This window comes from Phyllobates terribilis, unplaced genomic scaffold (genome assembly GCF_046119375.1).
Source record: "Phyllobates terribilis strain yellow unplaced genomic scaffold, ASM4611937v1 Scaffold_7800__1_contigs__length_35347, whole genome shotgun sequence".
Classification (NCBI taxonomy): Eukaryota; Metazoa; Chordata; class Amphibia; order Anura; family Dendrobatidae; genus Phyllobates; species Phyllobates terribilis.
In genome coordinates this window covers 1-17,185 of record NW_027370540.1, presented here as the reverse complement: position 1 = coordinate 17,185, position 17,185 = coordinate 1, and the positions used below count along the sequence as shown (strand labels likewise).

General features: G+C 33.4%; 1 pseudogene; it reads left to right on the top strand.

Annotated features, from left to right (window-relative positions):
- The first annotated feature begins 751 nt into the window (after positions 1–751).
- Positions 752–3,615, top strand: LOC141251830 (zinc finger MYM-type protein 1-like; annotated as a pseudogene).
- The last annotated feature ends 13,570 nt before the right edge of the window (positions 3,616–17,185 follow it).

The following is a 17,185-nucleotide window of genomic DNA, read 5'->3' as shown; positions in this document are numbered from 1 at the left end:
TTCACTTCCATTTTGCTACATTAAGATGTTTATGCCAACTGGAATCATCATCTCCATATCATTTGTGGTTGGTGTTTTGAGTCTGGGAACAAGCTCCCTTTTATGCAGCTAGTAAAGGTATCAAATCTCTCTTTATAAGCCTTGAACCAATGGTTTGTACTTTGTACTTAATCTAAGCTTTACATTACTTTTTTCAGCTGCAATGAACCAAATTACAAAAAATCTGGCTTGTGAGTGGGCAAAAAGACAACATTAGGGCCAACGGAGTAGCACGTTTTCTTAGGTATCAATACCAGCAAATAAGGTGACCGATCCAGTTATGAACATCTCCAACCAACTTGATCTATTGAGAGAGGAATGGGTAGAGTTCGTTGAGCATATCTTGATTGGTACGTGAGTGATCTTCGTTGAGTATTATCTTTTATATATTAATTTGCTACTGATATATACATATAGATTTATCCATTTGCTTGATTTATTTCTTTCTTTTGCAGGTAGAACGATGTCATTACGAGAGTAGCTTATGACAAAAAGATAGCTAGCTACTTTTAGTATCGATGTAGTTTTTTTTTTGTTCTAAACACACACACAAAATTAGTTGCTTGTGTTAAGGATCAACATTTCATATTATTCAAATTAATATATTTTAGTTATTGTTTCATATGTGGCTTAAATTTAATTTTTGTTTCTATTAATTAAATAATTCGTTGATGGCATATGTATAATTATAAATTAATATTAAATTGGAAATATGGATGGTGTTAGACAACGGTTAAATTACTCGTTGTCAATACTTTTGTAATTAGCGTAGACAACATATATTTCATAAAAGACAACTATTAAATATAGATTGTTCTGAATTTCAAACTAACAATTACAACGCATAAACGGCCTTAGACAATGGTTAAACGAACTTAGACAACTGTTAAACGAATTTAGACAACGTGTTTTCTAGCCAACGGACATAGACAACAGTTGCCAAATACTTTAGACAATGGTTCAAATTAACTTAGACAACGGTTTAAACGATTTATAAAATATTTAAATATATATTTAAATAGATTACACAACGGTTCAAATTACTTGCATAACGGCTATAACCGTTGTCTATTACAAACGTTGTCTTAGGTTTGAACCGTTGTCTTCACAAAGACCGCGCTTGCATAGACCACGGTTCAAAACCTTTGTCTGTACCCTTTTTTAACCGTTGTGTAAGGCTTATTTTGTACTAGTGGAGAGTTATGAATTTAATTTAATCTCAAAGAGGAGCACTAGATAAATTTTTTACCAAGGAAGTTAGTTCTGAAAATTGCAATGATAATTTGAATGTTGATTGTAATGATCTTGATGTGAATGATGATTGTGTTGATGAAATTCATACTAATCTTCACAACACTAAATCTGATGATGAACTAGATGCTGATGTTGATTGTGTAAATGACGATGCTAATTTCAATCAAGTTGATAATCTGGACACTAGTTTACCTAATGTGCCTAGTTTGCAAAATAAGGATGATTTGGATGGTTGTTTACCTAGAGTTGATATCTTTGACCCTAGAATTTGGGATTCTCTTGATTCTAAAATGCTTGATATTCTTGTTGTTGAGGATCCAAAAAGAAGTTTAGTTCAAAAAGGTCCTAAAGATAAGTATTCCAAAAGATTTTCGGCAACTTGCTACACTAGAGTTTTACCAAATCGTGAAAAAATGGATAGAGATTGGCTTGTGTATTCAAACGAGCTTGATAGGTTATTTTTCTTTTGCCGTAAAATTTCTAGAAAAAATGATAAAAAGAGGTCAATTGTCAAATGAGGGTTTAAGTGATTGGTCACACCTTAGCATTAGGTTTAAAGAGCATGAAACAAGTTTAGAGCATGTTAGAAATATGGATACTTGGTATGATTTGTGCATGAGGCTCCAAAAGAATCAAACATTTGATAAAGTAGTTCAAAGTCAGCTTCAGAAAGAAAAAGATCATTGGGAAGAAAGTCTTGGTGAGAATTATTTCAATTGTGAAATTCCTTGCTAAACACAATCTTGCATTTCATGGTAGTAATAGAAAATTGTATCAAAGTAATAATAAAAAAAATTTAGGCTTGATTGAAATGTTGGCTGAGTTTGATCCGATTACGGAAGAGCATGTTCGTCGTATTACTAGTGATGAGATTCATTTTCATTATCTTGGCCATACTATCCAAAATGAAATTGTACTTTTGCTTTCCTCGGCAATTAAAAATGAAATTATTAGAAAAATAAAACAAGCTAAGTATTTTTCTGTGATTCTTGATTGTACTCCTGATATAAGTCATCAAGAACAAATGTCTATGATCTTAAGGTATGTGGATGTCTCTTCAAATATTGTCTTTATCGAAGAGTCCTTTTTGGGTTTTTTAAGTGTGAATGATACTACTGGTCAAGGACTATTTGAGGTTTTGAAATTTGAGTTGAATTCTCTTGATCTTGATATTGATAATATTAGAGGGCAATCATATGATAATGGATCAAACATGAAAGGAGAGCATAGTGGTGTACAAAGAAGATTAATGGATATAAATCCTAGAGAATGTCATACATCTTGTACTTCTCATAGTCTTAGTTTAACATTATGTGACATGGCCAATTCATGTGGTAAGGCTAGAGATTTTTTTGGAATTATTCAACGAATTCATACAATTTTTGCAAATTCTAATAAGAGATGGCAGATTTTGACGAACAATGTAAAAGACTTGACTTTGAAACCATTGTCTTCAACTCGTTGGGAGAGTCATGTTGAAAGTCTAAGAGCTATTAGGTACCAAATTTAGAAGTTAGAGAAGCTTTACTTCAAGTGGTTGATGTAGATAATGATTCAAAATCAGAAGTGAAGCCAAATCGTTGGCACAAAATGAACTTGGTAAATTTGAGTTTATCGTCTCTTCAGTTATTTGGTTTGAAATATTGGAAGCTATCAATCATGTTAGTAAAGATTTCCAATCCAAGAATATGTTGATTGACATTGCTATTAAGAAAGTAAAAGGTCTAGTCTCCTTTTTAATAGATCGAGAGAATATGATTTTCAAAATGCCTTAGAGCAAGCAAAAGAAATTGCAAATAAAATGGATGTTGATCAAGTTTTTCCTCAAAGGCGTGAAATTAGAAGGAAAAAACAATTTAATAAGGTTCTGGATGCACCTAATCAGGGAAAAAACTAGTGAGGACTTATTTTGAACAAATTATTTCTTATATATTATAGATAATGCAATTCCTTCACTTACTAGTAGAAGAGCTTTTGGAAAAAATTAAAAATTTGAGGAGCTCGTAGACAAATTTGTATCAAATAATGCTAGAAGGATACTGGTTTTTAAATAATATTGGTGGTTTAGTTTATTTTATTACTACATAATTCTAGCGGTTAAATGAACATTGGTATTTATTAATAAAAAATAACATATCTTTCTGTTAAGTCTCTAATAATTGTTGTTCTATTCGTCTAACTTTTGAAACCGGATCACTTAAGTCCAGTAGACGGGTCTGGTTTTCGTATAAGGTATGAGTTTAACTGAATCTCAGTTTTTAACAAGAGCATGATCCAATAGTTTTCGTTTTATTTAATTAATTAAAATAGGTAACGGATTAATTACATTTTCAATTAAAATATAATAAGAACCATATCATGTATGAATCACAAATTTACAGCTTTTAATTTGTCATTTCATTTGAACCAGTTATCCAACTGTATTCGATCATAATTTCACCACCAACTAGTCCCACTGTGATTAAGAAGTAAAGCCAAACAAAATTTAGTGACAGTGTGTATATACTCATTTGGAAGCTGTCGGGAGAGTATATATCTATAGAACTTCAAATTTTGAAACACTTAATCTACCACTATTTTCTTCTTCTTTTGTATCTTTATGATTCATAATTAAGAGGGCTAAAGAGTTGAGTGAAAAAGTGAGACCCACGAATGTCATTTGCATGGTGGTGCAGCTTAAAACGCCAAGGAATCTACCAGGTTTACTGTGTATTATATTCCATTCATACATCATATAAGACGTCATGTAACCGTTGCCTTGCCAGAGATTCTCATTTATTTAATCATCCAATACTCTGATTTTAGCTTATAATAGTATATCATTTGTTTTATAATTAATTAATCTATCCATACTGTATGTTATAAAGCGTCGTTCAAAGCTCGTACCATTTGCATATTTGAATTGTTCGACATCAATGACATTTGAGAAAAGAAAGAAGATATAATATAATAGGTCTGAATCTGGTGATAATAAATCACTAAATAACAAAAAAGAATGAATTTGGGCTGTTGGTTTGTGCTTGATCTAACAGCCGGGGACGCGCACTTGTCCACGCTGGCAACCCCGGCTACAGTCCATGCTCTATGTGTTCAAAATATGTTCATCAGTTGTGATCTATATGTTCACTATTATTGAGATGAATGTTCATCAAACATTTTAGAGTTAATGTTCATCAATGTTAAGCTATATGTTCATCAATTTAATACTAAATGTTCATCAATGTACTGAAAGACGTTCACCAACAAAATCAGGAGGAAGAAAAAAAGCGAAAAGGAAAAGGGAAAAAAATGTTTCACCCACGCGCGCAGTACCGGCCGTTAGATTGTGGACAGCTGACAATAAATCAACGACTGAGATTCATTCTTTTTTATCACTTTATAAATGTATTATTACCCGATACTTTTCCTAATATAATAGGCTTGTATATGTTATACATCAAAATAAATGCGCACATACACGACTATCATATTATCGGTTTAATTTACTAGAATTTATCACAAAAATAAGAACGGATCATTCAGTATTTGAGTGTTGTTAAAATACATCACAAGACTTGTAAAGTCAAGTTTTTTTACTCATTAATTATGATTAAATTTGACTTAAATTTATATCTCTTAAAATCCTAAAAAATATAATCATTCACATTAAGTAACGTTCTAAATCAATACGTTTATATAAAATTTATTTTTTTGACTCGTTAATAATGATCAAATTTAACTAAAATTTATAGCTCTTAAAATCTTAAAAAAATATAACCACTCACACTAAGTAACGCTTTAAACTAACACGCTCACACAAAATTTATTTCCTAACTACACCATACATTGACTCATTAATATGATCAAATTTAACTAAAATGCATATCTCTCAAAATCCTAAAAAATATAACACTTCACACTAAGTAACGCTCTAAATTAATACGTTCACACAAAATTTATTTTTTGACTCGTTAATTATGATCAGATTTAACTAAAACTTATCTCTCTTAAAGTCCAACAAAATATAACCCCTCACAGTAAGTAACGATCTAAATTAATACGTTCACACAAAATTTATTTCCTACTACACTATATGCATTCCATTTTTTCCTCTTTAGTCAATTGTATAACGTGTTTTCTCTCCATTCACATGACATACTCTATCCCCTTAAACTGACCAAAAGGAGACAAGAAGAGAAAGTAAGACACTTTTAACCTTCGTCCTTTCTCAACTTTAGGAATCAATAGTCCGCTACTGGATCATCAAAGATTTAAAATCTATTTCCAGTTCGTGATTTAGTCTTCTTTTAAGTTTTAGGGTTTTATTTATCTTCTTGGAATTTTCATACTCTTTTTTAGATTCTATTTTTCAGATTTGCCGGAGACAAGAAAAAGAGGTGACAAAGTGAATCAGGCTGGGAGATTTAGTTCAGGTAAGATTATACCTTTGACCTAACAAATTGTACTGTTTCAATTCTAAATTTATTGATTGTGAAATGAATTTTAGAGATCAAATTGAAACTTAAGGAGGTTATTACAGACTCTTTTGAAGTGTGTTAAAGAATGTCGCTCTTGATGATTTGAAGATGTCGTATAGGAAAGTTGTGTTAGTAATCAACCACATATAGTGAGCGGTCATGAAAATATAGGTTTCTTCTGGTAATTCTCCAAATAGTACGTGGGTATCTGTTTAATAAATGTTTAAACTTTAACCATTTTATTGTTGAAATTGAATTTCTTGTTTCAAATGCATGGTTATAGGTTTTCTTCTATTTTTAATCAGATACTTGATGTGCATGTTAGCAATCCTGTCACGCATCCTATATAGTAACCAGTAGGCATATACTACACTCTAAGATTTACATGTCAGTTAAAATTCAGGAAGAATAATACCTATCTTCCGATTATTTTGATGGTGGTCACATTTCAATTTATAATGAATTGATTTGTATTATCTAATGTATTCTTTTCTATCCCATACATATTTGAATCTAAAATCATGAATTCATATTTGGTAGTGAAACTTACTCTTCATTTTAATGCTTAAAAACTAAATATAAGTATAATAAAACTAGATTTTCATAATTATATTGAGATATTACATGTAAGGTTTTTTATGATATGTATTACATATTATTAGGAATCTTATTTTAGTAACTAAAATACTAGGAAGAAAAATAATTAATCAATCACAATGAAATCTTATTTTTATCCTAACAATAAAATCAGGAAAATATTTTTAAATCGAGACCTTAATTTATACCCTTATATAAATGTTAGAAAAAAACACAAATTTGTGTGATAGTTTTTACAAGATCACGTACATTTAAGTATAAAATATCTCAATAATCACACCAGTCTATAAGATAGAAAGAAACATATTCATCATATCATCATATATTGCTTATAAACTTAGAGTTTTTTGAAGCATTTATAACCTTTAAAAATTAACTATTTTTTATTTTCCTTTTTTCTTGTTGTAGGAGGTTATGAAATTCATTATGACTGGAAATTGATAGTCTATAATAAATAATTGTCAAACATAAATTCTTTAAATATCCTGATCATAACCCCCAATACATTAATTTTATTTTATAACCTCTAAAAATCAACTACTTTTTATTTCCTTTTTTCTCTTGTGAGAGATTATGAAATTAGTTATGGCTAACAACTGATTTTGTATAATAAATAATTGTAAAATTTGAATCCCTTAAATATCATAATCGCAATCCCCAATAAATCAATTTTGGTAACCGAAGACTAATCGTCCTATCTCTTAATTTCCAACTCTCTATTTAAACCTTAAAATGGTACTTTCCAAACTACATCACATCTCATACATGGTACACAATGGTCAAGTTCTTTCACGGATTCTATAACTTCATTTTAAGAGCACAATCGGCGCCTCCCATCTACACTCATCAATCCACATGCCTTACATATTCAGTTATCACTATATTGGATATTTACTGATTATTTTTGTATAATTTATAAATCACTAGAACTTATAGGACTACATACATGGAATAGAGAAATGAAAGCATTATATAACGTCTTTCTAAAATACAATATGACTAAAAACACTACATAGTTATTATTCATTGACAAATTGAAGGGAAGTTGACATGTACACATTTCATATAAGATCTCGAATCCCGAACAAAAGCTCGTGCAATGTTGTGATGGGTTTATAACATATTTTAAATGTTTAATTTCCTAAATAAGCAAACTTATGATATATCATTAATGTACATGTTAAAAAATAAGATATAAATATAAACATTATTTAATACATATACTATCACACAAACAGACAAAAGGTCGTGTGAAGCACGACCATTGACATCCTAGTATTAATTACTTATGTAGTCAATTTTATCCTATCAAAATAAATTTATAAACACTTAATGAATGAAAGTTTTCACAAATATGTCATCACACGTCCAAGACAAACAATATCTTTTTCTTTTTTTACAAGCAAACCAAAGGCCTATCCAACCGAAAGGCCTAAATCATCTGCAAAGATGATTGCGAAGAAATCTTGCATCAATGGGGATAAGTGTTGAAGAGACATTAACTCAAATCTTCTAGATGTCAAATCCTCAACCGGATTATCGAATTCCAAGTTGATCGCGACTTGGAGGGAGTTGGTATTGGCTTCTCAAACACAGTGTTTGATCTCAACGATGTTGAACTCTATAATTAACACTTGTATTCCCGTGACAATGACATTGATCTCCCAAGGAACCTTCCAAGAATCTTTTAAACTATTGATCACAACCTGGTTGTCACCTTCCAGAATAATCTCCCTATACCCCAAACCCAGGACAGCCCAAACCGCTGCCATAGCTTCTATCTGGTATGGATTTATGACTAAAGCAAGTTTTGTCGAAGGCTAGTAATGACCCTTGATGATCTCTAGCAACAAAGGCTACCGCACATTGTCCATTATGTTTTACGGATCCATCAAAGTTAATTTTAATAATGTTTGTAGGGGACTTGGACCACAAAGAGTTTTTCCTATTCCTTCTATTAGAAACTCTAGATTAGGCACTAGAATCCTCTTTTATCCACATGTTGAATTGTCTTAAAGCTATAGAGAAAGTGTTGGTCATTCTCGTATGGTTATCTAACTTATTGTTCCTAAATAGAATATGATTTCTCAGTTGCCAAATGTTCTACCAGATTAAAAACGCAATGCAAAAAAACTCTAATGAGGTTAGAAAATCATTTGCATTGGTCAGCTGTATGTTTGAGTTGTTGAACTGATTGAGATTGTTGAATACACTCTTGGTGAAACTACAATCAAAGAACCAATGGTTAGTGGATTCTTCATTTTGATTGCAAAGACAACAAGTACTATACACTCAATGATAATATCTATTGAGTCTTTCATTTGTAGGAAAGGAACATGCCCTCCAAAGAAAATTTTCTACTTTTGGAATAAGTTTGGCTTTCCAACAATGGTAAGATTTTGCACTGTCAAATTTAGTTCTACAAAGGTTGTAGGAGGATTTAGTAGTAAAACAATTATTATTAGAATAAGACCAAATGAGTTTATCTGGAACATCCATGGCTAGAAGGTGAATTGATGAAATAGTCTCAACTAGCGCAAAGGGTAATACCATCAGTAATTTTGCAGTATCCCACTAATAATTTGGGCCTATATACTTTGAAACTAACTCTTCCTAGTCAAAGTTCCTTGCAAGGGGTTCATTACCAACCCAATTGTCCATCCGAAAATTGCTTGATCTCCCATTTCCGATGAGGATTTTAAGGCCACTCTTGAACTCTGGAATAAGTGAATTAATCTGTTCAATTGCCAAGAGAATTTTCTAGATTTCTGAACGTCTAGTAAACTACTTTTTCATATACTTTTCATTAACTATTCAGACCCAAATATTGTCTAGGGATTTAATGGCACGTCGTAGAAGTTTCATTTATAGGGTTTGTTATTTTCAAAGGAAAGTCTGAGACCTGTACCACCTTCCTTTTTTGGTTAACAAATTTTATCCCAACTAACGAGTGGATGGAGATTTGTATTAAAATTATTCCAATAGAGTTTTTTGTAAACATCGTCAAGTTCTTTGCAAGTACCAGACGAGAGAAGGAAGCATTGCACTAAGTAGTTGGCTTTGCATGTAAGATTTGCTTGGATTAAAGTTATGCGTCCAGTCTGAGAGAACGACGACGCTTTCCACTTTGAAAGTTGTTTTTTTTTACTGAATTAACAAAATCATCGAAGATGCTCTTTTTGATAGTTCCCTTGACTAGAGGGGTGCCTAGATATTTTCTAGTTTTGATGTGATTTTCACATTAATTTCTGTTGCAAGTAACCTGGTTGTGTTTGTAGAGACATTTGAGGAGACTTGTAGTGAACTCTTATCAAAATTAATTGATAATCCACTTTGTGAAGTAAAGCTCTAGAGGAACTGCTTAATGAAGCGGGTATTTTGTATATTTGCATTAGCCAAAATAATCGTGTCATCAGAAAAACTTAAAAGCAGAATAACTTAACCATTTTTCGTAATGCTCATTCATACTAGTCAATTTTTCCATGACAAAAAGTATTGTAAGGTCTAAACATAAATTACATTGCAATAACACAAACGAAACGAGAGATAGGATCGCCATGTCTAAGACCACATGAAGTTCGAAATTCCTTACCTGGTTGGTTATTTACCAAACTAAGACCTTGACTATTTCAATGCATTGTCTCATTAGCGAGATCCATTTACTACAAAATCCGAACTTGAAAAAATCTCATAAATAAAGTTCCATTTGATTTTGTCGTATGCCTTCTCCATATCAATTTTGAGAGTCATCCATCCTAGATTTTTACATTTGTTTGTGTGGAAAGAATGAAAAATTTCACGAGTTGCAAGGATTATCTTGAATAAGTTGTCATTCAATAAAGGCGTCTTGCAAAGGGCCTATTAGTTTTGGTAAGATATCTTTAAGCCTATTAGCCATCAATGTAGACATGATCTTGTATGAAGAATTGCACAGTCCAATTGGACGATAGTGATTAATGTTAGTCGGGTTATCCTTTTTAGGAATTAGGGAGATGAAAGAATGGTTATAAGAGATTCCTTGAAAGGAAAAATGCTTTGATAGCTTGGAAGAGATGGTATTTAATTATTTTCCAATATTTTTGATAGAAATCAATCGGAAACTCATCCCGTCCTCGCATTTTGTAACTAGGTTGATCACAAATTGTTGCATAGACTTCCTGCATCGTTCTTGATTAATGAGCATCTCATTGTCATTATCTGTGACTAGTTCTGGAATAGCATTTAGAGCTTTGTTGTCAACTATTGTGTTTCTGTTTGTAGTAAGTCATTCTTGTAATTCTTACGTAATGACTTTGGTGAGAATGAATGAGTCCTCCGTCCTTTGTCTCAAAAGAGAGGATAGCTTGTCTATAGGTTTTAATTTTGGCTACCGAGTGAAAATATGAGTTGTTATTATTAGAGAGTGTGAAATGTTTATGTTTGACCATTTGGTGCAAAGAAACAATATCTTGTTGCAGAAATATATATATATAATGCGATGCAAATACGTGGACGTTTGTGGATATAACTGACTGATGAAATCATGTTTTTATCGCCCGTAAAATTTATAAAATTTATTTTATCTTGTATGTCTAAATTCGACAATGAGAACTTTTTTTGTCATCCTAAATCATATTTTTACAGCACACAGTCATATTTCCAGTTGATAGTGTCTGTTCGTTAGAGCATTTTTTGTACACTTCATCTACTATATACTTTTTACCAAAAAAAACTAGTATATACTTAGCTAGATGGTAATACTCAAATTTCAAAACTTGCATTGGTAAGCTCATGGTAGCATGGTAATATAAACACGAATTAATGTGTTCTAGACCAATATTCTCGATCTTACGGAGTACGATATATCATACGCTTATTCATATGAAGTGCAGTAGTTAGTTTAGAAACCACGTTATCTCACGTCCTGCTGACTTCGCCTACATACATCTTACAGACATATAAAATGTCGATGGTATTATGGATAAAGATTCCTGAAGCTCGGTGGCAGTGTAATCATATTTTAGTATCATTAGAGTTACACAGTATAGCAGGAAGTGAAGAAAAATATATACTATGTGTGTTAAAAAATGAAGAAGTGTAAAATCGAATGGATAAAGTCCATAAAAAAGACGTCATCAGACGTACGCATGGAACAGTTTAATTCACTAAGTAAGTTGGGATCTGCCAAATGCCAATATACGGGAGTATATTATAAGGAATCATATCGTATAACGAGATTAATTATGCCACATTAACAAAAATATCGTAGTGTTTCATAGTGTATACGAAGAGTAAGATTAACGATAACAATTCATTGTACCACCACCATTAGTACATCAGTTACAGTAGCATAATTACATTTTATTTCAAAATCCGAGCTATAGGCACTGGCAACATGCTATATTAATTAAATCCTATATTTGTATTTTATTTGAAGACTTTTACCTTCATTACATAAGACGCCACTTATTTGTTCACGGACGGGGTTAAACCCATAATTTTATCCAGCGAGGGTTAAAAATTCATCTCTTTTCTTATATATACAATCAATCCAAACCTATCTAATAATATATGCAAGTAATTCTACTTATTAAAAAAATCTTTATCGGAACTCTAAGTAAAGGATATCTCAATTTCGATAACAATTATCAAACTAAGCAAGTTCAAATAAAATTATTACTATATAAAAATAATTAACTCAAAGTTTTAACCAGTTAAATATTAATATAGAGAATATATCTTAATATTATTTTTCACATGAGATTCAGTATTGTCGACAACCCCATATTGCCTTGTTTATTATTGGTCATGATCTTTTACTCCATACTCCATAGTTTATGTTTCAACTACCAGTCTACCACCCTATTAATATATGCTCCAAATAAATAGACTAATTAATTGTAAAAATATAAATTGTGGCATATGGATAGGGATGGCAATGGGGCGGGAACTCCCTGACTCTCGCGGGGAATACTCGCTACTTGGACAGGAATGAGATTTTTTGGGGATTTAAGGAGATGGGGGTATTTTTATAAAATTAATGGGGATGGGGACAAGGATGGGATCAAGGTTCCGCCCCGTTCCCCTTCCCATCCCCACAGGTCCTCGAAAATAACACTTTTGTGAAATTTATATAAGTATATATTAGATTTTTATGTTTTTTTAGTGATAAAATTTCATTTTCTTCTAAGATGGTATGTCTAAAAATTTTAGTCTACATAGATTATATCTTAGTTAAATTTGTATATATCAAAATATTTTAACTTATATGTATGATAAATAGGGATGGGGCCTCGTCCCCGTGGATTGATTTTGATACCCGAACTGGGATGGGGACGAGGATGAGAATTGATTTCAGATCGGGTATGGGGTGGGGAGTGCTCTCCCCGTCCCAAAGCCACCCCGCTGCCATCCCTACTCATTGTAAGTAAACTCGTCAAAGTTCCTAGAGATAATATATGTATATGAAAAGAAAAAATAGTTATTTTGAATTAAGTATCAAGTGTTGCATCCTAAATTTACCTAGATTTAAATTCTCCTCCTTAAAAACTATATTATAATTTTGCAAGATTTAAATGTAAGGGTTTTATAAATTTCGATTCATGAAATCAGCCCCAAATGGATCTAGATTTGTTTAAATTCAACCATTAACTTGTTAAAGAAGAAATAAAAGACTAACTTTGATCCATGCTTTGCTTGATTTTATTAGTCCACTAATTGATCTTCTCCTCCCTTAACCTTCATTTTGATTGTTCCTTTAATGGAGATAAACTAGCCCTTAGTTTTTCAAACTTTTTAGATCTTTCTCTCTCGGTGCAAAATGCCATTGTATACAGGCAGTTTCTTCCCTTTTAATTGTATTTACTCAATTATCCATTAAACATCACTAGTTATGGTCAATTTGAAGGAACCGTACAAGAAGAAGTTGTCCATCTAATTTCAATTTTGAAATTAGTTAATTGCCTTTATGAGAGAAGATAAATATAATTAGGCAATGGAAGAGGGTTAACCAAATACCCGAATTTTAACGTCGTTAGCCGAAACCGATCCATCACGGTGTCAACTTTAATGTTAAAACTCTATCTATAATATGAACTTGAATTTATATTAAACTTAAAGACACATAGACCACAATATATGTTATTATAATAAATATTATAACATTCTCCCACTTGGCCTTTGTATCAACTTGCTGGTTCAATAACGCTCTTATATCAAATTCAATTTCACCTTAGAACTTTAATCGAATTAGAACTAATCAGATCATGGCGGTCACACATCATTAAGCGACATGATTCCTTCCATGTATCACCTTATATGTTACTGACGTCTCCCCCTTCACGGGGGTAGGGGTTCCCGCTTTTGTTCCTGGCGTAGTTGTCTCTTCTGCTGTCGCTAGGAAAAAGAAGAAGTATGAGGATAAGTGCATGGAGAATGGTTATAGGTTTATCACATTTGCTTTCTCTACCTTTGGAGAATTAGAGAGTGATGTTATTGATTTTCTTACTAGGGTTACTCGGGTTGCTCAGAGCAACATTGTTAGTGCTAATGTGCATTCTTTTATTTTTCATAGATTGGGCTTTGCTGTGAATAAGGGTGTAGGCGCGCAGTTGGTTGCTAGACTCCCAACCAACTTTATGTAATTCCTCATGAATCAACCTATTATTACGATTACCCAAAAATAAGAAATATAAAAATTTTAACTGGAAAATTGATTATTGGACTTCTATTATTTTAAGTTCAACTTGAATAATAAGAGAAACAAAAAAAAATTCAACTTGGATCTTGTGATCTTGTTTTTATACAAATCAAAGAGTAAGAAATTACTTCATTAAGTTTCTGATGTGAGAAGCTAAAAAATCTCAACCTGTAACATAGCTTTCTTTACACATCCAATGGTAAAATATTTCATTGAGTTTTCACGTGGGAGAATATTATACATGTGTTTAAATATGGATAGTTTTAACTTATTGGTTAAAGGGTATAACTGTAATTATAATAAAATACTTATTAATTCTATATTTTCATAATTTTAGAGGGTATACCCTTTAACTTATTGGTTAAAAGGTATAACTGTAATCACATGATCATGGATAGGCTGAGACCAGTCATACTTTTTATAGTCAGCTCACACATTAGACTGTCTACAATAGACTTGTCAGCCAAATCTGATTGTGAACACTCCTTAATTTTCAGCATGAAATCCTTTGCTTTCTCTGTTTTAGGCATGGATGGCTTAATACCTTCCGTCATCGTCATCCTCATAAGGATGAAGCTCTACCTGTTAGATCGCTCCCAAGTCTCGTACTGAGACTTTTCCGTTTCGGAGCTATCATCTGTAATGGTTGATGGCTCTTTCTTTGCTACGATTGCATGGTCCAATCTCATTATATACCATTGTAAACCGGATTTGTCCTGACCAATCATCATAGTCCAATCTCTTTCTTTGCTACGATTGCATGGTCCAATCTCACGATTGCATGAGTCCATTGAACTTCATAACAGAGATAGCGGATGCAAATAGATCTGTTGAAGCTGCAAACATTTACACATGCTTACCTATTAGTGCTATGAGAATTTAAGACAGATTCATAAACAGTGAAATAAACTTGAAATCAAGCATTCAAACAACCTTGGGCAATACTTAAACAAAAGCACTTTTTTTAGCCAAATGGTAATAAATTATATTGAAGGATGAAGAGAAAACATTGTAGTGTTGATACAATCGTCACATTAACTCCCTACCCCGGCTACTACTCGTATTGAGTTTATGCAATAATTGAAATCTACAAATGGCTATGATCTCCTTAGTAGCGGGATCTACATTTACACTTTCATTATTAAAAATGATATCATTCCGAAGTTTTCAAGTTCCATAAATCACTCCCAAAATCGCAAGTAGACGTCCGAGGTATATCGAGTTCGACCTACGGGTACCTGCATTGAACCAATCCCACCAATCACATAATGTAACGTGGCTTCTAGACACCTCCTGCCAAGCCATGACTCGTTTCAGAATCTCTCGGACCACCACGCATTCAAACCACAAGTGTTGAGAAGTTTTCGGGGCAGCTTTACACAGGACACAACTAACGTCCGGGAGAATTACCCACTAACTGATCTTCTGCTTTGTAGGGAGTTTGTTCAACGTGGTCAGCCAAGCGATGAAGCTCCATTTCATAAGTTATATGCCGGACCAAACAATCTCGCACCAAGGGATCCGATGATGATGCGATCGTATAGAATCATACAATGCCCTCGCATTCATCCCACCTCTCGGTAACTGGATAATGACAAGATCAGTACGAAACTGAAGTCTGCCCCCCAGCGCAGCGTCTTTAGCTTCTAAGACTTCCCGCCATATAGTCGACGAACCTGTCCGGCAGTGCGCAACCCAAAATTCAACACCTTTCAACAAATTCTGTCTCGTCCATAAGCTATCCCTGCCAACAGCATGTCAAAGCCAAGACGAAAGAAAGTCGCTTTATTCCAGGATAGTAACTCTGTGAAATAGGGGTGCGCAGAAAATCCGAATCCGAAAAACCGATACGAAAATCCGACAATCTGATCCATTATGCTCGGATCGGATTTCAGATCATGGTTTTGTCAATCCGAATATTTCGGATCGGATCCGATTAAATCCGCGGAATTTTGGATTAGTCCGAACAGTCCGAAATTACATGCAGATGATTACAATTACAAATACATAAAATAAAATTAATCCTGGAATAGGCGAAGTGGGCCGGACAGGCAAACGGACTGAGGAAATTGCCAAAAACGGCCAATTGAACACCTTAACAACTAACTAATGCTTAACTAATTAAGTAATAATACTAATATTTAGTTACTACGGCTTAAATTAGTATTACACTAAGCATGCAGGAGCTTAGATGAACCTGAGCGAACAGGGCAAATTTCGGATTAATCTGAAACAGGGCAATTGAACATCTCAATTAAGTCGGGTGGAACACGCAAAGGGGCCGAACAGGGCAATTTTTTTATTATATAAATTCAGATTTTCGGATCAATCCGGAAAAAAAAAAATCCGATCCGAGGTCGGATCAATCCGAATCCGAATTTTCGAATCGGATTTCGGATCACATAAACCATGATCCGAAATTTCGGATTAATCTGAATTCGGATCGGATCGGATCCAATCCGATGCACACCCTACTTTGAGACCCACTCCTCCACAGTCCAGTTCCATGCAGAGCGTTTTCTAGGCCACAAGAGAGCGACTCTTACCCATTTCCCTCGCCCACAGGTACGAGCGGAAAATTGTTTCAATTCGACGGATGATCCCTTTAGGAAAAACTACAACCTGCATCCAGAAGCCGGTGATGCTTTCAAGAATCGTTCTTATGATTTGTGCTCAGCCTGGATAGGACAAGTGCTTAGCATGTCTACTAGAGATTGCAACTTGTAATTTACTCAGCAGCCCCTGATAGCCTCCACTACGCAATTTTTTGGAGTGGAGTGGTATGCCCAGATAGCAAACCGGCAGTCTACCGATTTGGAACCCCATAGCAGCCGCAATCGCATTTAGACGAGCAGAGTTGATACCCCGAAGAACATACATGTTTCATCCATATTAGCCTTCAAACCCGATTCCTTAGCAAAATCAGTAAGCTCATCACGAATGATTTTAAGGGTAGAATCTATTGGCTTACAGAAAATGAGAAGGTCATCTGCAAACACCAACGTGAAAAGGCCTAATTGATTGCATCTCGAATGATAATAGAACCCTTGTTTCCTTCTAGCTCAAGCCATACGCCTAGTAAACATCTCCATAGTCAGGACAAAGAGAAAAGGGGATAGTGGGTCCCCCTGCCATAATCCTCTATCACCCTTGAAAAAGC